The sequence below is a fragment of the Cibotium barometz genome, chromosome 7, assembly GCF_041138505.1.
Source record: "Cibotium barometz isolate CiBa-2024 chromosome 7, ASM4113850v1, whole genome shotgun sequence".
NCBI lineage: Eukaryota > Viridiplantae > Streptophyta > Polypodiopsida > Cyatheales > Cibotiaceae > Cibotium > Cibotium barometz.
This window is the reverse complement of record NC_141052.1, coordinates 47,000,304-47,008,201: the sequence shown is the minus strand read 5'-3', so window position 1 is coordinate 47,008,201 and position 7,898 is coordinate 47,000,304.

The window sequence follows — 7,898 nt, the reverse complement described above, 5'->3', positions numbered from 1 at the left end:
TATTACTCTCTGATGACATTGTGAGCCCATTCTCTATGAAGACTAGACACCAAGCTATGATTGAATGAAATGAGCATAGCATTGTGTGCATTTGCAGGAAACAAAACACTCTTATCTTGCATTGCATTGGATATCCTAATTCCTAAGATAAGCTTTTCCTTATTTAATTGGATGGTTAAGAATTGATTAATATATTTTTAAATTAAATATACATGATATCTTTGGGTGCATTTTTTTAATGGGAAGGATTTTGATATAATATTTGTTAAAATAATAATTTTAATAAATAAATAAAATTATTTTTAAGAAAAAGACATAAAATATATTTCTTTTAACTATATAATAAAATATCATTTAATTTACATATGTCATTTAGTTTTTTTAAAAATAAAAAATATTTTAAAAAATAAAAAAATAAATTAACAAAAGCATGCCTTTAAATTATATATATATATATATTATACATAAATTAACAAAAAGCTAATTTGTAAAAATGTTTTTTTAATCATATAGGTGTGATAATATATTTTTTAATTGATGTATACTTTATTTACAAAAATTTAAATATCATAAGAGTATTTTACATACATATGCATGGATTATTTATAAATTAAATATATATATATATTTTACATGTATGTGAAACTCTAAATGGATGCACTCATGCATGGGAGGTAATGATGACACATAGAAAGTCTAGTTGATGATGTAGCATGGCGGAATGATGTGCCACACACGTGTGACAAGTGGCACTAATTGAAGATGATGTGATATATATTCCATGGTGGATGTGGTTTGATGACATAGACTAATGATATGGTAATTTGAGTGAGGTAGAAGATCTCCCTCCTTGATGATTTGTTAATGCATGTGACATGCTTGTGACATGGCATCTAATGATGTGGCATGCCATGTCATCAATAGAGTGAGGTGGTAAATCAAGTTAAGATCTCCAATATATACCTTCCTTGCATGCAAAATGGGGATGAAATTGGAGTTAAAACAAGGAAGTTATTAATATTTTCATCAAATTGTCTACCTGTTTAAGTTTGGGACATGCCATTACAATATATTTATGATGTAGGAAATTTAGCATTTGACATTTCTGATTTTTGATCAAGCTATATATTCAAGTGCACGACTAATTGTGTGATGTCTCATTAGCAGAGCTCCATGTCAAATTCCTTTACCAAGTGGGTGAGATAGCCAATTTTAGTGAAAAAATGATTGTTTTTTGCTACAAAAAATCTTCGAAGCTGAACCAAAGAGGACAACAAACATGAGTCTAGAGGTAGATAACCTAATATTCTACTAGACAATTAAAATAATTTTTGCTACAAAAAATCTTCGAAGAACCAAAGTGAGGACCTGTCAACAAACATGAGTCTAGAGGTAGATAACCTAATATTTTACTAGACAATTAAAATAGCCCTCAATACTAAAGACACACAAAATTCCAAGGAAATTTCTTATCTGTAGAATTATCACGGGACATCAAGTATAATTATTACCCATTAATTATAAATTTTCACCAACCCTCTCATAGTCCTATTTCGTAAGCCTAGGTAGGATTTCTTCATAAAAATCAAATCCGTGAGCCTAGCTCGTACAAAAATGGCTTAAGCTTATAGACTTGAATCTAGAAGCTACACAAGGCGTGAGTCAATAAGCATGAGCCAAGAGACGTGAGCCTATTAGGCTTAGCTCGCGCACTAGAACATGTGAACCTATTTCATATAAAAAAGACGTGGATGTGGATTTAGAACCTACTCCTCAAGAGAATGCGGATTTAGAACCTACTCCTCAAAGAACTTTCCAATGATATGTCACATGAGGGGGTTTTAACAAAATCGTAAAAGGATTCACCTTGCCCTCCATTTTTCAATCTTGCAAAATGGAAATTGGGATTTTCCCAAACTCGCTAATATGGTTGTACTAGCTAAAGGAGCCCAACAACAAACAGATGTACGAGTCCTAGTCAAGGTTATGAACATGGATGAGCTGGGCGAAAATCTGCTCAATGGAATAGGCTAGGGCCAATCCCAAGGGTAATCTCAAGGTTAGCTCCTAGTCAATTCCTCAAACCAGACACCCACACTTATTGCCATGAAGAGATATTAGTGTGAAATTTCCATCTCAAACCATACAAGCACAGAGTGTCCATTGCTAAGCCCTCAATATCAACAATATATTTCACTCATTTTGCTAGCACCACGGGAATCACGATACAACCCATTGTTGGTACTAGGTAAACTTAGGAAGGTGGACTCTAGCAGGTTGACTTCGGCACCACAACCCAAGCTCCCATCACCAAAGTAACCACTAGCCATCTTACTAGCGATACTAGACACTCCTTAATCAGAACATAGTCTAGAGCTCCTTTATCAAAACCCTGTACTGAGAGTCATGTATAGTGCCAAAGAAACTATTGGCCCTACCAACCATACTAAACACTCCTCGACCACCCCGACACATACTCTAATGCCTATTTATTAGAACTCCTTACCAAGATGCATGTACATATTGCCCTACTAATGCTATACCCACCTCCGGTAGATTACCCCCCAATCCTCTTAAAGTTACACCAATATAGTAGTTCTCATCGATGACTTTGCGAGTAGATTTTGAGAGTAGAGAACATGAGACATATGAGTAAGCTAAATAAGCAATAAAGCTTATATGGATATCCATAATATCCCCTAGCCATTGACTATGCCTTCTTTTGTGACTCTTAGGGAGGTTGGCATAGTCTATGGGCTTCTTCTATTTTGGAAATAACATGTCTCACAACCTTGGCCTCATAGCCTTTATATTCTCAGAGGTTGGACTTCTAATAAGTTTTCTTTTTACAAGGAAATTCTCAACTTTGGAGAGACTTATCTGACTGGATGATTAAATACCTAAGCACAGAGTTAAACCTAAAGAAAAGGATGAGCCATGCCAACTGAGTGAAAGCAAAGAAATGAATGTCGTGTTAGTTATCATCACGTGTACAAAAAAGAACAAGGCTATCTATAATTTTGGATAGTGCTACTGGATTGGCATAATCTACCACTCATAGGCACAAGACTTGTGGGTCAAGCTATCAATTGAAATGCAACTAAATAATTGGGTGTCCTTCAAGATGTAAAGGTTAAGGCTAAATGATGAAGGACCCAAAATGCGAGCCTCCCTCCCAAAGCATGATGATTTTGAAGATTCGATTCACCTCTCCCTTAATCATGGGCATTCTTTCATAGAAGCTTGGGACAAGGTTTTCATAATTGGACCGCGCTAAATCACATCCATGTTTGTGCTAAAAACATTTGAAAAAGAGGTAGCGGGTGCAACCTACCTACCTTGAGCTAGAGTTCCCTTGGAAAGACTAACTAGCTACTTGGCCAAACTTGGTTGATATTAGGCCCATCTAGTCACAAAGTTTTTTATCTTGGGAGAGACAAGGACCTCATTAGGCAACCCACCCCTTACACCTTCGTAGCTACCCTAACTATAGTCAAACAACTCTCAATCCATAACTATCAGTTGTACACATTGGAACTAAACCTGCATCTTGCAAGTTTTATGTGACCCTTGGGGCCAGGTATAATGAAAGAGAGAATCATTCTCGGAAGGGGATGGATTGGAACCACTGATTACATAATTAGTTGACAAAGAAGAACCACAAAATAGCCAAGCTTCCCCATGGGTTGGTCAGTATACCCTTGGACATCCCAAACATTTTAACATGCCAAGCCTCATCATTGTCCAATTACATGCCAAGCCTCTTTACATGCCAATTTTTATGTGACCCATACTCGGGGGGTGCACTATATGGAAGCCCCTCCTACGACGTGCGTTCAAGGGGTATTTAAAAAACCCCTTATCTGTGAATTTTGAGCTAATAAAACTACCCCTTTTTCTTTATAGACTTACGGGTTTTTTTCCAAAGTACAATTAAAATACCCCTCTTGTAATTGTATTTCTGTAAATTTACCCAATATTTTGATTAAAAAAACCCCACCTAATGATCGCACGTGGTAGACTTACATTTTTTGAGGTGCACCCCCCGAGGACCCATATAGCTATACTAAAAAAGAGAACTATCCTCAAAAGAAGATGCATCAAGCCATTACTAATTACATAGTTACTTTTGACAAGGAAGAACTTCAACACTCAAGCTTTGCTATAAGTTAGTTACGGAACCCTTAGACACTCCAAACCTTTCAACATCCTAAGCCATGTCGTGTCATCCAAACACACGCAATAACCCCTAACACATAACACTCCACTCGCCTCTTTGCATTAACCACCCCCTCAAACCATTATGGAGATCCAAAACATCCCCAGTACTGGACATGAAGAACACCCCTTGACATGAACCTCAACAAGCCTTTAGGGAGGTCACCAAGAACGAGTGGGTCCGAAGAGTACCCTGGCTATCCAAGGAAGGTATGATGCCCAAGTAAAAACCTAACAACCACCATTTAGCTAGAAGCCTACCCATAAATGAAAATTGGACAAGCAGGAGTCTCAAGCAAAAAAAATTTACCCATAACCCAAGCCCCATTGGATCCTTGCTAAGATTTTAGAACCACAAGGCCTCTAAAAGAGGGAAACCCTTTCGTTTGTCATGGATATCCCACAAGACTCAACAACCATGCCATTAAATCCTAGCCAAAGATGGAGTAGAGACCAAAACGAGACCAAAATGCCAACACCCAAAATTTAAGCAATAATGGAGAACAATGTGGATGACACCTCCTATTATGTGCTAACACCACCTCCGAGGGAATCAGATGAGTTTGTGTGGAAATACCTACCTCGTGTGCAATGTTCCTACACTAGCTCGTTCTCATCAAAGCAAAGTCATGATGGTACTTTGAAATACCAATATGTAATTTACTGAGTTGACAAGAGATGCACAATGAGCCGGAATGGCCGGCCCCTCCCTCAAATAGTGTATATTGATCTTGGGAGAATCAAGTATATAGTATCATGGGCATTTCTGGCTAGATTTCCATACCAATGCATATGATTACAATATTGAGAACAATATGGTTGTTAGTGAAAGACAATTGACATAACCCTCTCAACAAGTGCCCATGTTCATCGCTCTCTATTGTTCCACCCACACATGGTAGAAAGAATCTTCAAGAGAGAATGTAGGACAAGAGAACACTACACAAGGTATGTGAACATGGAGTCCCGCTCCTACCTCTTGCTACTTGCTTCCATAATTGAGCATTAAATCTTACCAATCACAAGTAGAGAAGTCAAAAGTGACTCAATCTGTGGTTGTGAAAATTGTGAAGAACTAGGGCAAGGAGCAAGGAAAGATCATGAACACACAAGCAATTAGATTAACTGAGCTACAGAAAAGTCTAATCACTAAGCACATGAGTTACAGGAAAACCCCACAAATTTCTCTTAGCTGGACAAAAAACTATAAGAAGTATAACTACAATGATAAATATGTCCTAGAACTTTGGTCCAGTGTGAACCCAAAGTTATAACCACTAATAATGCTAAATTGGTGTATAATCACGCCAATTTACCCATGTAAATGACCTGTCATCATCTCTATGTGATGGTCTATCTCCCTGTGTATGGTCATGTCAACATGGCATTATCTGAACTCCTGATATACTTTCTCCAATGTCTAGATGTACTAATGCTACTAAGAGAGTTCACTCATATCTTGGCATGTATCTGATGTGTTCAACACTTCTTTCTATGTCATCTGTCATTATGGACCTATCCTCCATGTCCTTCTCTATCTTCCTTCCATGTCACTCTATAAGTGCACCACATCATCAGGCCATTTGGAGAACTGGCCTCAACATGCATTTATCCTAAATGCATTAAACCACAATAGTACATAAACTAATCTATTGAAGTGATGGTCATCATCGTGAGATACCACCATGTGACATGCATGTCCTGTAATCTAATATCTGATGACCATGGGCATGTCACGTGTCCATATGTGGACATCAACTTAGTACATCAAATGTGTCCTACAAATTGCGATGTCCAGGAGTTGAGCTTTCCTTCTCAATACTCCACCTTAAGCTCAAATCAATCTACTACACACCCAAATGGTGTATGAATTCCTCAAACTTCTCCTCGTCCAATTCTTTATTGAAGATATCTGTGAGCAAGTCAACTACTCATTTGTGTGTATATATGCAATATCTATCTCTCCTAATGACCTTTTCCTTGATAAAGTGATAGTGAACCTCTACATACTTTTTCATGGCATGGAACATTGGGTTGTTAGCCAACTAAATGCTACTCATAATATCATAGAAAAGAGTGTCCAGCTGATGTAAAACCTATCCCAAATCATCCATAAGTTGTCCCTCCCAAGCTACAATGATAGCTCCCTATACTCAACTTCTGTAGATGGTAAAGAAACCATAGGTTACTTCTTTGATGACCAATTGATTAGCTTTTGATCCAAATCTGAAAACATATCCCAAAGTGAACCTGCTATCAAATACATTGGGCCCCCAATCTGCATTTGTATATCTCATTGGATGCATGTCATATCCAATTGTGTAATTCAACACATATTCAACTATAGTCTCGACATATCTCAAGATCCTTCTAACTGCATCCAAGTGTAGTTTTCTAGGCTCTTGCATGTATTGATTCACCACACCCCAACTACATAACTTAAGTTGATGGTCAAGTAAATAAGGTTGCCTGCCATCTACCTGTACATACTGGCATCATCCAATCAGCCACCGTCTTCAGCCCTTAGCTTCCAATTATGATCCAAGGGTTTTGTGATTGGTTTACACCCTATCATCCCATACTTTGCAAGCATGTCAATGGCATATTTCTTATGAACCATCCATATGTTGCTGTCAGATCTGAGTATCTCAATGCCCAAAAAGTACTTTGAGTGCCCCAAATCTTTCATCTTTAACTCTACTTGCAACATGCATATAAACTGTATAATATTTTCTTTGCTACTTCTAATCAAAATTAGATCATCCACATAGATGATAATGATAGTGATGTCATGCCTTGATGTCATGATATACAATGAGCTATCTAAGCAACATGACTAGAATCCAATGCCTTGCAGAAAATTGTTGATCTCACCATACCAAGCCCTTGGGGCTTGTTTCAGTCCAATGCTTTCCTAAGCCTACACACCTTTCCTAGATACTCCGGATGGATACTTAGGATGTGTATATCTTGGAGGCTACTGCATACATACCTCTTCTAACAAAAGTAGCCATTCAGAAAAGCATTCTTTACATCCATATGCTGAAGAGTCAAACTTTCTCTTTGCAAGAGCTAATGAGATTACTACTGTGATGCTAGACATCTTGGCAATAATTGGACTGAATGTCTCTTCATAGTCTATGCCAACCAATCTTGTGTTATGTTTGCCCGTCCATCTCATCCACATCAACAGTAGAAACATCATCATATTGTTGTTCACCATTGCCACGACAACAACATCATCTCCATCAACCAGCTGTTGCATTTTTTTTTCCTCTCACGATGTGAGCTGCCACCAGCTGCTAATACCCATGTGCGCTTGTGCATCACAACACAGCAGCATATTCCTCCTCCCACCTTAGAGAAATACAGTACTTAACAAATTTCCATGTTATGTCACTTCATTTTTGGATTGAGAGAAAGTTTCACTATATGTATGGAATCCCCTTGATAAGCTTAAATGCTTCCTATTAAGTTCTCACTCTAAGCTAACATTAAATCTTCCTATTAAGTTCTCACTCTTAGATAACATTAGCAATTTATGTACGGAGTCCCTTGATAAAGCTTAAATGCTTCCTATGAACATTATGTCTTCCACTTCAAACATGCTACATGACGACTTAGACTTCTTTGTGGTAGTAGCCTTTGTTGTCAACTTCAAGTCTATCAAAACACACCAC